The 14158-nt window shown below is 42.3% G+C and overlaps 1 protein-coding gene across 1 annotated transcript in view; it reads left to right on the top strand.

Annotated features, from left to right (window-relative positions):
• PLCG2 (phospholipase C gamma 2) overlaps positions 1 to 14158 on the top strand; it is a 414427-nt gene that overhangs the window by 52584 nt on the left and 347685 nt on the right. The gene's annotated exons all lie outside the window — the stretch shown is intronic.

Here is a 14158-nt window from a genome sequence, read left to right on the forward strand (position 1 = left end):
ACGATTTCCAAGCTCAGGATTACCCAAGAGGAAGCAATTTGATAATGATTAGTTGGAAATTTGGAGGCCTCGAGGTGTATTTTTGTTGATAGAGGGCTAAAATGGAGGGCTCTGTAACAAATAATGTAATATGATGGCTTGTGTTAATGAACGTGTTTTGTGACACATTTTTGGGTCTTTGTAGATGTTTACAATAATAGATAAGACAAAATAGAACTAAGCAGTTGGTGTTTAGGGGGCTGATTCAATGGCTAAGGCTGAACTCTCAGCTATGTAATGATATTTTTAACTATGTTGATGACCCGTTCTGGAGCCAGTGCTGTTTCCTTGTAATTCATTCATGGGAAGTCCTGGTTTTTCAACCAGAAACCCTAAGTATGATTTAATCCATGAGCCACGGTTGACAAAGAGTTCTTAAAGCTTATAACCAAGACATGACAAAACTATGTGGAAGAACAGCTGCTCTAAGGTTGAGGATGGTACATGGCAGAGTGGCCAAAAGTGTTATTTGACATGATCATGATAAGCCGATTACTCTAGTGCTAATCCTCTATTATTTTTCTACTCACCCATCAATGGTGGTGGTAAACTGTTGCTCAATACACGTAGTGAAGATTACAGTCATAAGAGAGGGGCTGGATGGATGCTATTACATTTTTTCAAGTCTTGTAACCTTAAGTCCTCTCATTTATTACTACTCAATCATTCTCATGATGCATATTCCCTAACTGCTGTTACTTATGGTGTAAATGTCTAATTTTTGTGACTAACCATTGATGGGCTCAAAGCGATTGTGTCATATATTCGAAATCAACTCTTTTCCCAATACAGAGTCTTGTTACAGGGGCACTTGCCCCTTATAGCCAGTTTTTCAAATGTAACCGTCAACAAGAGCATCAGCCAATGCACCATCTTACAAATTAGTGTACTTTTTTGGTTCTTTGCAATCATTCAGGTTGTTTTGAACTTTTCAAACATAGTGTTTTTTTTATGTAGAATAGAATGCTCAAATATTCCAGGTTCCCTACCATTGTGGCTGTTGCATTGGAGCCCAAGTCTGATGCTGTCATAAATAGTGTTGGTAGTCATTGACTGTTTTAAAACAAGTCACTTCCGCACAACATACCACCAGACTCAAAGGAGTACTATTTGCAACTGGCATTAAGTGTGTATTGTCTATTCTTTACTAATGTTGTGACTGATATATATATGCAGCTATCATTCACTTTATCAATAAACAGCATCCTCTGGAGGTGTCCACCTACACGAATGCTTTTCCAATGTACCTACTTGTGTAATGAAACATAGAAGCTGTGGTAGAAATAATTATGTTTGTTTTACAATAAACAATAATCTAAAAAACATAATTCTGTGCAGCTGACAAGAGTGCCACCATTGGACGATGCACAAATGTAATTTAAAGCATCATCCCATCATGTTAAGTGGGAAAGCAAAATGTGTTCTTCACCTAGGTTGGTAAAAATCTTTTGACCAGACCTAGCTGCGTTGGGCAAAATAATCTGCTGGAAAAGTATTTATTAACATTGTAATCAAGATAATTCAGTGTCTTTCATGCTCCTCGCTCATTGTTTAGCCAAGTGCCATCTCAATTTGTTAGGTGAAGTGGAGTTTTTTTAGATAATTTGCAAGCACCTATGGTTCAGGTTGCTAAATGAGTAAACCCTTGCCTTCCCATTTACTAGTGAAGATGTTATTTATTTTGAATTGTTTCTCGTATGCGAGGCTACATTTGCAGGGTCTTCCCTGAAAGTGCAGGACCTGTGAAATGTAGTATGCCACATGAAGCTGCTTAATTTTGGTTTATGAGCCTGTTGACAACTTGCTCTTTCTGCAAGGCTCCACAGATGTTTTGACTTCTTTTACTGAACTCGTTTTTGTTGGCCACAGGACACTGCAGACTTTACTCCTGCCGACCAGTGGTAAAGTGCTTGTGCTCTCCCTTTTAAACGTGACAAAATTGGAATTCACCTAGTTGGCACATTTCATTTACTTTTACGTCCCTTATTAATGGTATTATATGTACCTAGGGCCTGTAAATTAAACGCTACAAGTGGGCTGCAGCACTCATTGTGCCACCTACTAAAGTAGCACTGCAAAACGTGTCTACCGGCCTGCCCTTGCAGCCTGTGCTTGCAGTTTTTAAACTGCCATTTCGACTTGTTAAAATCACCCTTGTGCCAGGCCCAAACCTTTCCTTTAATATGTATAAGTCACCCCTAAGGTAGGCCTTAAAAGCCCTTGGGGCAGGGTGCATGGCATTTAAAAATTAGGGGATGTGTATTTAAGGTTTTATGTGTCCTGGCATTGAAAAACATACAGGGTTATCCCTCATCACAGCAAATCTGTCTCTCCAATAGAATAAGCACCGGACTACATTATAACTCTTTATAATACATAACTTCAGGTTGGGACTAGTTGAACAAGTGGTTTTGGGAGTCATGGTAATAGGAATTTAAAATCCAACTTAGTGCGGTCAGATGTTTAATTTAAAATGCTACTGTGAGAAAATTAGCATTTTTCTGCCTTAACCTAAAACTGTCTTCTGCCAGTGTCTAGGTGTTACTTGATCCCTGTGTGCTCTGTGGAGTGAGGTGTTTATTCCTCCCAGACAGTGGACAAAGGACCTCACTGTGGGGAGGTGAGTGTCTTCCTGATAGGATGATCGGGGAAGAGCTGTGTCCCTTCCCTGATTACACTTTAAAGAGGCCTGCTCTGGCTTACACAGAAAACCCTGACACCAGACCTGCCCCTGCCTTTGTTTCTCTAGCCAGGCTGGAGCCAAACCCAGGGTAGATGGGGAGCTGACCAGAACCAGTTTAGGAGGTAGGCAATGGATTGCCCCTCAGCCACAGGGTGGCACTGGGCATAAAAGTGTCATTCCTAGAACATAAAAAGAAAACACTCCTGGACCAGTGAAAACTCAAGGACTGTCCTGCTGTCCCAGACCTGAAGGAAGACTGGATTTGCCTTGAACCCAGGTCCCTAGTTGTGACTCGAATGGTCAGTTGGCTGACTTTCTGTGTGAACAACAGCTATACAAGTAGTTCCTGAGGCTCTTCCTCTTTCCCAGCTGACCAGATCCAACTGGATCTCACCTGGTCCCCTCTTCTGGTTAGCCTCTGTGGGAGCAGATAGTGACTTCGAAGTGTCGTCCTCAAAGTCCTGCAGCCTTGGCAGGTGTCAGAGCGCACATCTCCCTACCTAACTAAAAGGTTCACTGGATCCAATGCAGAGTGACGCAGAGCCAACAGAAGCTTCACTGGATCCCATGCGAAGCCCCGCAGATCCGCACCATGCAGCATCTCACTGAAGTTTTCAGTGAAGCCAGCGCCAAGTGATGCAGAGCCCTGAAGAACCACGATTGCTCTTTTGAAAGGCGAGCACACATTGCTTATGGTGATACATATTGCTATGCACGCTTGAATTAAACAAAATGCAAAGTTTTACACAGGGAGGGAAAACATTTTGAGCATTATGGTATGAATATACACTTAGCATTACCACATTTTGTTTTAAAACATAGTAGCATAAGAAGGAAAGTATTGTATCGGCTCGAATTCCCCAAAATATTTCTTTGTGGTGGTCTGCTGAATGATTAGGACAATAGAAAATGGAGCACAAGATTAGTGACACGTTTCAACCTTTCTCCTTGTAGTATCCCACTGCAATTTCTCATGCATCAACACTCTGGGGTGGGTGGGAGCAGAGGAGAGGCTGGGGGGAGCAGTGAGTCATTGGATAAAACTGTGAGGGATCACACCACAGTACAAGTTACCAGCACACGGAGAAGGAGTTGGGATCTAAGCTTCTGTTAAGCCGTATGCGGATATTCCTGTCTTCGGGAACAGACTCCAAGCAATCAAAAGTTATGAGTCAAGAAATCAAAGACTTTCACTGAAGAGGGCTTTCCTAAAAACACCCCTTGTTGTGGGGCTTGATTTGTGCCCTCCCCATCCTTACCTACATGTAGAAAGCAGCTGTTGCTCCACCTGTCATACTCCACGACTGCATAAAAATTTAGGAATGATTTAGATTATCTGGGTTTTTACAAATGGATTGATATCTAAAAAAATGCATTTTAATGTGATCAAAATAAGAACAACCACTAGTGATCTTTCCATGTGTAAGGCAAGTGATGTGCAGTATTTAATAGTGGGCAGTTCTACATTCCATTGTCCTATATCTGTGAAGCTTCTGAGTGAAGTGCACACTCTTTGAGGTTTTTTTCTGCTGCTTTGCTGACCACAGTTAATACAACCATCCTGGCCTTTCCTTAGAAATACTTGCATACGTAATTTCTCTAACTATGGGGCAAAGGCCTACGCATTACCCTTTGGCCTCTACCCAGCCCGGAATACAGGGGAATTGCAACAGCTATATCTTGAGTGAGGTCTAGGACCCGTAGTTCCTCTGTATTGAAGATTCACCTCAACTGTCTTCTGATCTGTGTCCATTTCTGAACACCAAATACCTGACACCTTGCACCCACATTAATTGGACACAGAGAGTTTCTGGACTGGCATTTGACACCCTAAACATTGAATATGACTGGTGGGTGTATGAGGTTTCTGGATTTCTGGACCACTTAATAGGTTCTTCACGGCCACTGAATTGTTCAACTTTGCACCCAGCTGAGAACTTGAGGACCATAATTGTTTACATTTCCATAAGCCTCTAATGAGGACCTAAGATAATATTTTGCATTTTGTTTATAAATTTTATCATTTTGCTTCAGTCGGACACACCTTCTTCCTTTCTCAAACTGGCAGCTTGATTAACTCAGATTTTCCTTCACATTTGTTTAATCATTCCTACAGGAGCATGTTCAATTATCTCTTCCTTTGTTCAATCTCTTTAAATAAATCCCCAAACCCGTAACATTTCCCTTCTTTAATGTGTTAACAGGGAGGTTCTGGAAGGTTGTGCATATGAATCTTGGCGCATCTCTAATTTGCTCACATGGTTCTGAGTTTCAGTTTTCTGGATGTTCCTATTCTTTTATTTTCTTTTCTATTCTTTTTTCTACTTTTCCTCCAATTATTTCTACTTATTTCACTACCTCTACATTATTTTTCACCTCCATCCTTTTCCTCGTTTACCACAGACTTTTTTTCAATACTTCCACCAAAAACCTTAGATAAATCAAGGAGTCTGGAGGAGGTTACTTTATGTAAATTTGTTTTCAGACACACCCACATTACTTTACTCTCTCAGTTTCCTCTTTTGATTCTATTTCTTTTTGAACATCCAAATCTTTTTTCAACTTTTTACCTTCTTGTATTTTAATTGTTATTTCCTTTGCCATGGGAGTTATTTCCACAGGAGTGGCTTGCGGGGCGTGGAAGGGGTGGGAGGGCGCATAGAGGCAGAGGGAGGTGGGTGATACGGGGGAACATTAAAATAAATGAAATTAAAAAAAGAATACTTACCTCGCTCCTCGCCGCGCCACTCCTCTCTTCCATCTTGCTGCAGGCACAGGCTCCCAGCCTGCCCTGTCGCAAATTCTGGTGCTGCTCAAAGCAGCGTCAGGATTGGCTGGGAGTGCCTAGCCAGGGTGCTCCCAGGCAGACTGGGAGCCTGTCCAGGCTCTCTCCAGACCGGCAGCTGTGTTGCCGGGCTGGAGAAAGCACACTGCACAGTTATGTTTGGCCAGCCCGAGACGGCTGGCCAAACATACATGCGAATGGAGGGGGGTGCTAAACACTCCCCCTCACTACTCGTCACCCCGTGGCCCCTCCCCTTTATCCTTTTCTTTTAAAGGTTTTGCAGCTGCCGCTGATGGCAGGGGGCAACGCTCCTCCGCCCTAATGGAGGAGCCACCCCTGTATTACCACCTCTTTTTACATGACTTTCCCAAGTCAGTTATTAGGATCACAGGTTGTTCACGTTTCATATTCCTAAACCTCGATTCTGAGTTCTTCCCAACACACTTATTCTTTCTATGCTAGCCTATCGTTCAAACGTTTCATTATTTCATTTAAACATTGCTCGGGGTGTGCACACACATGTTCCGTGAACACTTAGAAATGTTTTTTGTTATTCCGTAAGAAACATCATTCAAGGATGGTGGGACATGCTTGCACTCATGTGTTTCAGCCATCATGGATTGATTTTCTTCCATCTAAAGAAACATCATTCACAGATTGTCTTTGTACATGTACAGGCGCCATCTTGGAATGATTTCTCATGTGATTTAAAAATTATTCTAAAAAGGCCTGCAGCCTTCTATGAATGCATTTTATTAAAGCGTAAGAAAGGTGTCATACAGATATGCACATGAACTTGCACAGGCGCCGTTCTGGCGGGTGGGAGGGCAAGCCTTCTTATTTTAATTTTTTTGCAGTTTTATATAGTGTGATCTATACCCTAAGTTATTGCAATGCTTTTCATGTGCACCAGTTATGTTACACAAGGACACATTTGTTGTTTGTTAGACTCGGGGAGGTGAAGTGATTTGTCCAGAATCACAGGATATTGAGCCGGCAATGAGACTCGAATCGAGTCTCCCAGTTCTAAAGTCCGCAGCTTTCCCCATGAAGCGCATCCTGTCCCCTTGTGGCATCCTCATTTTTTTATTCAGAGAGTGGAGAAGGAAAGTATCAGGAAAGCATAAACTGACAGAGAGAAAATAGCATCTCTGATGCTGCACTACAATATCAGACGTTAGCACTGAAGGGATATCTGTCATCCAACGAAAACACGGTGAGACCAAAAATGGGGAAGAAAGACTTTGAATCCAAACCAGACTTTCCTGCCAGTCCTGGGAGGGATCACTGTTTGATCACAAAACTGTTTGCCTCGCTGAAGATTTTCTTGTTTGTTCTATTACCTTGTCATTGACCTTGCTTGCCAAGTTGTTGTGTCTTTGAAATTGCCTGCCTGCCTTCCTCCTCCAGTCCTGCACAAGAACTATTAACCTGCCCTTTTCTTAAACTTTACATTCATTTCATAAGATGCCAGACTTCACTCCTATATCTGGGAGAGAATTATAAATGGAGGCATCAGTTTAATGAACCAGTTCTAATTATTAGTTCATCTGCCTTTGGCATTAGTTTCAGTCACTTTCACCATTCCCAACTTAGTTGAAACATCAGTGATTTGGGTTTATGTTATTTCTGGTCACATATCAATCTCTGGGGGTTCATCCTTGCTAATAAACCTGCTGCTTCTTCAGATGTGTTCCTGTTCTCCAAAAGTTACTCTTTGCAATGCTCACATATGAATACCTGACTCTCAGCCTTCTTGCTTTCTAGGCAGGAAGCACTCCTGCTCTACTGTGCTTCCTTTGTCCAGTATGCAGATGCTTGTTTGCCAACCTCCTCCCTCTTCTGACAAGGCGTAAACTAGATAACATAACCATACTCCCCGTGGTCGAAATGACTCGTGAAAAATACTCCTTTGTTCTGCCCCTGGTACAAGCCTAGTAGTGTGCTCTGTCACATGAAATATTAAGGTGGAAGCGCATTCTCCTCTCCCTCAAAAGAGGGGAAGGGAGAAAAAATAATAATAATTGTCTCGTAATCTCCAGATGCGTTTCGCCCACTTATCTCACTAATCCTCTGTGCTGCATATCACACTTCGATCTCGATAGAAGAAAAAGAAAGAGCAGATTTGCATCCTGTGCAGAGAAGATTCACTTCATTGCCCCAATGGGGAACCAGTAACCCTAGAATGGGAGTCCCCACCAACCCCACAGTATGAACACTGTTCATGACAAACGAGATGAAAGGTTAGGAATGGGCTCTCTCAGCAGGTCATCTGCTGACCTCTTAGTAGGGCTTTAGATTTGCAGAAAGATTGTCCGTAACCCAGTTAAATACTTTTCAAAATCAAGACTTTTGCCTCAGCCCATGGCATCACTCCCATCTCGTTATCACCCTCTCATAATACAATAGCAGTGCCTAGACCTGGACTTATTTGGTGAAATCTAAATCAGTTCCTCAGCATCTGCCTCGTGAACTGGACAGATCTATATTACCCTCTTATTCAGTTGTGCTACAGCTCTGCGTAGATGTTGTCAGACTCCTTAAAGACTCTCATTGTAAACAATATTTACAATAGCTTCCCTGTGTCCTCCCACAACCACAAGGCCACACTTCAACTCAGCTGGCTAGGCCTTCCTTTTCGGAACAGCTTCAATGCGCATTTCCAACTGAAATGGTTCCACCCAAACCTTTAAAAAGCACAAAAGTTAACCCACTAAGAACAATCTGTTCTGCAACCTAAATCCAACTGTGACCACAGATCCCTCAAACTGACTCATGTTCTACCAGACAGCTTTATTCCCAGCCAAACAAGCCCTATGTTTGCTAAAAATTGAGGTCACCATGACCACGCCTGGCTGGCCCTTTCAAACGGTGTGCTTTATTTCTTCAGTTCAGTCGTCAAAATTATTTTGTTCTGTTAGTCTAGTCAAACCTTCCCACACATACTGCCACAATTACACACATAGATCGTCAATGGTTTCTCTTAAAAACACCAATATTTAGAATATTGGTAGAAGGCCAGCAGAAGTCTGTCTTTCAAATGAAATGGGAGTTAAGTTATACAAAAAAAAAACAAAAAAAAAAACTGATTTATAGAAATAAGTAAAGTCATTCAATTCCGATGTATAAAATGAAAAACATGAGTATAACATCTATGGTAACTTAAAAGCAAAAAATACTTTGACTTTGCTTCAAAATGAAATAAACAGGAAAATAGTAAAAGATTTGAAAAAAGTAAAGGGGTGAGTTACCGCTTTTTGAGTAGGTACATTTTTGATCGGACCGCGTTCCTCGAGTTACGCCAGTCTGAGCACTTTCTCATGTGGAAACAGTGGTGCTCGAACAGTTTTGAGTGTGTGGTGATGGTTAGTAACTTTATATCACCAAAGTTATGGAGAATGTGGAAAATCCGTGTATTCCTTAACAAGCAACACACACAGAGATTTTCCACTGGAATGTCTGTCTGTATAAACGGTGGGATCAGCTTCCTGGCTAGGGGGCACTTTTGGATTCATTTGATCCAGTGTGCATTTTGAAGCATATTTTCTTAAATGTTTTGAAAAGTATGGTGTGGTAGGGTGTAAAATGATCAGCCACAACCACTTCATTGTTATGTCAGTCTTACTTGGAGAAGATGTAAGCATATATAGAACTACTGTGAATTTCAAGAGGGAACCTGGGTGAACTTTGAGAAAATATTATGTTGTTTAAAGATTTAGTTTAAGCCTGTATTCATACTATTTTGATGGAAAATCTATGAACAGTGCGATGTCGAGTCCTGTAGTTTAAATATGTCACAAAAAATGTAAAGAAAGTGGAAAAAGTGGTTTGGAAAGGAGTGTCAAAATCTGTACTAACATCGATCTTGAAGTCTGAAAAATATTTATTAACAAAATAGTCTGTGAATCACAGAACCTGCGACAAGGGGATCCTCATTCAACCTGTGAGCTTAAAGCAAAAGGCACACAAGTACAAAACTCAGATTTGTATGATTTCACCCAGAAGGCTCCAATGTTGATAATTTGATGAAACTGAAACCAAAGACTACACAGATGCAGGAACTGAAATTTTGGGATAGTACACGCTCATCCTTCAAATTCTCAAAAGAAAGCAAACTTTCGGAGCTGAACATGCTACTCTAGAATTCTCATCTCCAGTGCCAGACATAAGAGTGACTTTACACATCAGAGATGGGCACACCTAGGTGGCATTAGTTAGCATTAGATAGGAACAGCGCTGTCACTACTACAGTTATGCTATGGCAGTATTTCTAACTTCCACAAGGATCTAGGATATGTGACAATTTATATGCATTTAATACAAATTAGAACATTGGAATGTTGGCAGCTCCATTGAAAACAATGGAGTGCTCCGGGATTTTACTGGCCGGTAAAAGCCCGCATCGCCAACATTCCAATCTTCTTTTTTCACAGCAGCAGCTATGAACAAAGCCTTTGTTTTATTTAGGGGAACATTCTGCCCTCTAATGGCAGAATGTTCTAATAGCCTTAGAACCCGCCATAGCGGACTCTACCGGCTATTAAAGGCCCTCTCCCTTGTTTAAGGCCCACGCCTTTGGCTCGGGCCTTTAACGCAGGAGCGGGCCTTTAATAGCCGGTAGAACCCGCTACGGCGGGTTCTAAGGCTATATTAGAACATTGGAATGTTGAGCACTCCATTGAAAACAATGGAGTGCTCCAGGCTTCTAATGGCTGGTAGAAGCCCAGTGGCATTACAAAGGTCCCCACAACTCCTGCAGTGTGGTGGGTGGGGACCCGAGTCACAGGGACCCCCCTCAGCACAGTACACTGTTCACAGGTTCCTGGCTGGGTTCAGGGGAGGGGCCCCCTCCAGGGACTTGGCAGCGGGCCCCCTCAAGTTTCGTTATGCCACTACCCAAAGCATCAACATTCCAATATTGCCCTTTCACAGCTGTTGCTGTGAACAGAGGCCTCACAGAGCCCGAGGGGAGTTCAGCCACCTTTCTGCCCTCTAAGGGTGGAATATTCTAGTAGCTTTATAGCCCACAGTAGCTGTGAAACACCAGCGATTAAAGGCTCACTCCCTTGTTAAAGGCTCAGGCCTTTAACACCAGAGCAGGCCTTTAGTGGCCGGTATAGCCTACTGCTGCAGGCTATAACGCTATAATATATGGTGATAAAGGTAATGGCGTAGTCAAAAATTGTTCAACAACATAGTGACCAGTAGACAGTAGTGAGTGGGCATAATAGTAGGGAAAAGATTTAAGGCAAAACCTAGTATTCAATGAGAGAAATTATGGTTATTTCCACAATTTCTTCAGCAACACTTGTTTAACCAACAATCTGTAACTACATTGTCAATGGTATTCCAACCCTAATGCAGGAATAGGAGGGAAGCTCCTCGCGGCAGTACTAATATGAAATACTGATGATGTTGCCAGTTAAGTAATTCCAGGAAGGAATAAAAAAGTATCCTTCAACAGAAACATCAATTAATGGTGTAAATTGCCAAAACTATTCCAAAGGGTATAGGAGATATCTGACTTTTTTCAGCACCCTGTGACTTGTATACAAATTCGAAGTTGCTTTGCCAGATCATTTGCCTGTACTTAATGGATGACTGTTTACCCTGTTTATAACTTATTCCTTATTGATTCATTGAAGGGAGCCATGACTGAATAATACATAACAAAGTATGGTCAATCACATTCCTCAGTTAGAAATGTAAAGTTTGCACCTTTCAAATATTGGATATGCAAGTACTAGGGGAGTGTGATATTGTGGAGTCCAAGACCTCAGGAAAAATTGCAGACTTGAAAAAAAGTGTTGTGGGGCAAATAAGGTCCCTGCGTGGCAAAGAGAAAGTTTGCTACTGCTGCTCAGGATAGTGAGTGCAGCAGTCATCAGCCCCTTGCCCTTTGCTTGTCAGTGGTGCTACATATAATTTCGTTCTGCACTGCTGGAAGTCTCAGGGTGGAAAGTCCAGCATTAGGGATGAAAGGTGTGCAGCTGCCAAGTGGTGACTATTCTGTTTTCCCTCTGTAACTCAGGGCTACAACGTCCTCCACGACAACTGAGAAGCACAATGACCAGCAACCTGAAGTCCTGTTCATCTTGGGGGGAATATTTGGGTGCAAGAAATGGTTTGGGTGAAGAGAAACTTTGCCTCAGGAGATATCCCTGAGGTATGCAAATACTTCCTAGAAAGGTCTTTGATACACCAAAACAGTCAATAGCAGGAGATAAAAAAGGATTACTCCTCTGGATGCAGCGAAAGCCCACATCAAACGTCTCCTCAGAGAGATTAATGCAGCGCACAAAGAAAATGAACCGTGGCTCCAATCTGCACAACATGATTTATTTTCTGCAGCAAATCAATCAGCCCAACGCGTTACGGAGCCCACGCTCCGTGATCAAGGAGCGCAGGCTCTGAAACGCATTACAGAAGCCACAGAAATCCACAAAATTCCTACCACCCAGCATTGTTGCATCTATAGCAATAAACATTCTGCCCCACTTGTCAGCCTAATTTATTTTTTTCAAACTGCCCTTTTGGACCCGCTTTGGTTCCCTCTCAATTTTGACATGTTTTTGGCCCTTCCTTGTCACAGACACTTGGCCCACCTACACAAGTGAGGTATTATTTTTATCTGGAGACCAAGGTAAATGTTGGGTGAGAGGAAATTTGTGCCGGTGCGGTGATCCCACACAGAAATGTGAGTAAAAAATTATTTTTTAGCTAAATTTGAGGTTTGCTGAGGATTCTTTGAAAGAAAACACAGGGGAATCCATGCAAGTCACACATCCCTGGACTCCTTCGGGTGTCTAGTTTTCACAAATGTCTGGGTTTGGTAGGTTTTCCTAGATGGCTGCTCAGCCCAGGACCAAAAACGCAGGTGTCCTCCTGACAAAAACAGGGAGTTTTGTAATAGATAATTTTGATGTGTCCTATTTTGGACCCTTCCCTGTCGCGGGCACTAGGCCTACCCACACAAGTGGGGTACCATTTTTATCAGGAGATATGGGGGAATGCTGGGTGGAAGGAAGTTTGTAGCTTCCCTCAGATTCCTGAACTGTGTAGCACTGAAATGTGAAGAAAAAGTGTTTTTTTAGCCACATTTTGAGGTTTGAGAAGGATTCTAAATAACAGAACAGAGTGAAAGCCCCACAAGTCACCCCATCCTGGATTCCCCTAGGTTTCTAGTTTTCAAAATAGACAGGTTTGCTAGGTTTCCCCAGGTGGCGGCTGAGCTAGAGGCCAAAATCCACAGCTAGGCACTTTGCAAAAAACAGGTCAGTTTTTATTAGAAAAATGTGATGTGTTCACACTGTGTTTTGGGGGCATTTCCTGTTGCAGGCACTATGCCTACAAACACAAGTGAGTAGTTACCATTATGATTGGGAGACTAGGGGGAACACTGAGTGGAAGGAAGTTTGTGGCTCCTCTCAGATTTCAGAACTTTCCATCATTGAAATGTGAGGAAAAAGTGTTTTGTTTGTCAAATGTTGAGGCTTGCAAAGGATACTGGGTTACAGAACCTGGTGAAAGCACCACAAGTTACCCCATCCTGGGTTCTCCTAGGTGTCTAGTTTAAAAAAAATGCACAGGTTTGGTAGGTTTTCCTAGGTGCCGGCTGAGCTAGAGGCCATAATCCACAGCTAGGCAGTTTACAAAAAACGCATCAGTTTTCAATGTAAAAATTTGATGTGTCCATGTTGGGTTCTAGGATATTTTCTGTGGCGGGCAGTATGGCCTACCCACACAAGTGAGGTACCATTTTTATCGGGAGACTTGGGGAAATGTTGGGTGGGAGGAAGTTTGTGGCTCCTCTCAGATTACAGAATTTTGTGGCAACGAAATGTGAGGGAAAAGTGTTTTTTTAGACAAATTTTGAGGTTTGCAAAGGATTCTGAGTACCAGAACTGAGTGAGAGCCCCACAAGTCACCCCATTATGAATTTCCCCAGGTGTCTAGTTTTCATAATTGTATAGCTGAGCTAAAGGCCAAAATCCACAGCTAGGCACTTTGCAAAAAAACAGGTCAGTTTTCATTAGAAAAGTGTGATGTGTCCACATTGTGTTTTGGGACATTTCCTGTCGCGGGCACTAGGCCTACCCACATAAGTGAGGTACCATTTTTATCGGGTGACTTGGGGGAATGCAGAGTGGAAAGACGTTTGTGTCTCCCCTCAGATTTCAGAACTTTTCATCACCGAAATAAGAGGAAAAAGTGTTTTCCACATTTTGAGGTGTGCAAAGGATTCTGGGTAACAGAACCTGGTGAGAGCCCCACAGGTCACCCCTTCTTGGATTCTCCTAGTTGTCTCATTTTCTAAAATGAACAGCTTTGCTAGGTTTTGGTAGGTGCTAGCTGAGCTACAGGCCATAATCCACAACTAGACACTTCCAAAAAAAACATTGGATTTCAATGTAAAAATGTGATGTGTCCATGTTGTGTTTTGTGGTGTTTCCTGTCGCGGGCACTAGGCCTACCCACACAAGTGAGATACCATTCTTATCGGGAGACTTGGAGGAACACAGAATAGAAGAGCAATTGTTATTGCCCATTGTCTTTCTCTACATTTTTTCCTTCCAAATGTAAAACAGTGTGTAATAAATAAGTCTATTTGGGAAATGCCCTGTAATTCACATGCTAGTATGTTGACCCCC

Source organism: Pleurodeles waltl, chromosome 12 (genome assembly GCF_031143425.1).
Source record: "Pleurodeles waltl isolate 20211129_DDA chromosome 12, aPleWal1.hap1.20221129, whole genome shotgun sequence".
NCBI classification, from domain to species: Eukaryota; Metazoa; Chordata; class Amphibia; order Caudata; family Salamandridae; genus Pleurodeles; species Pleurodeles waltl.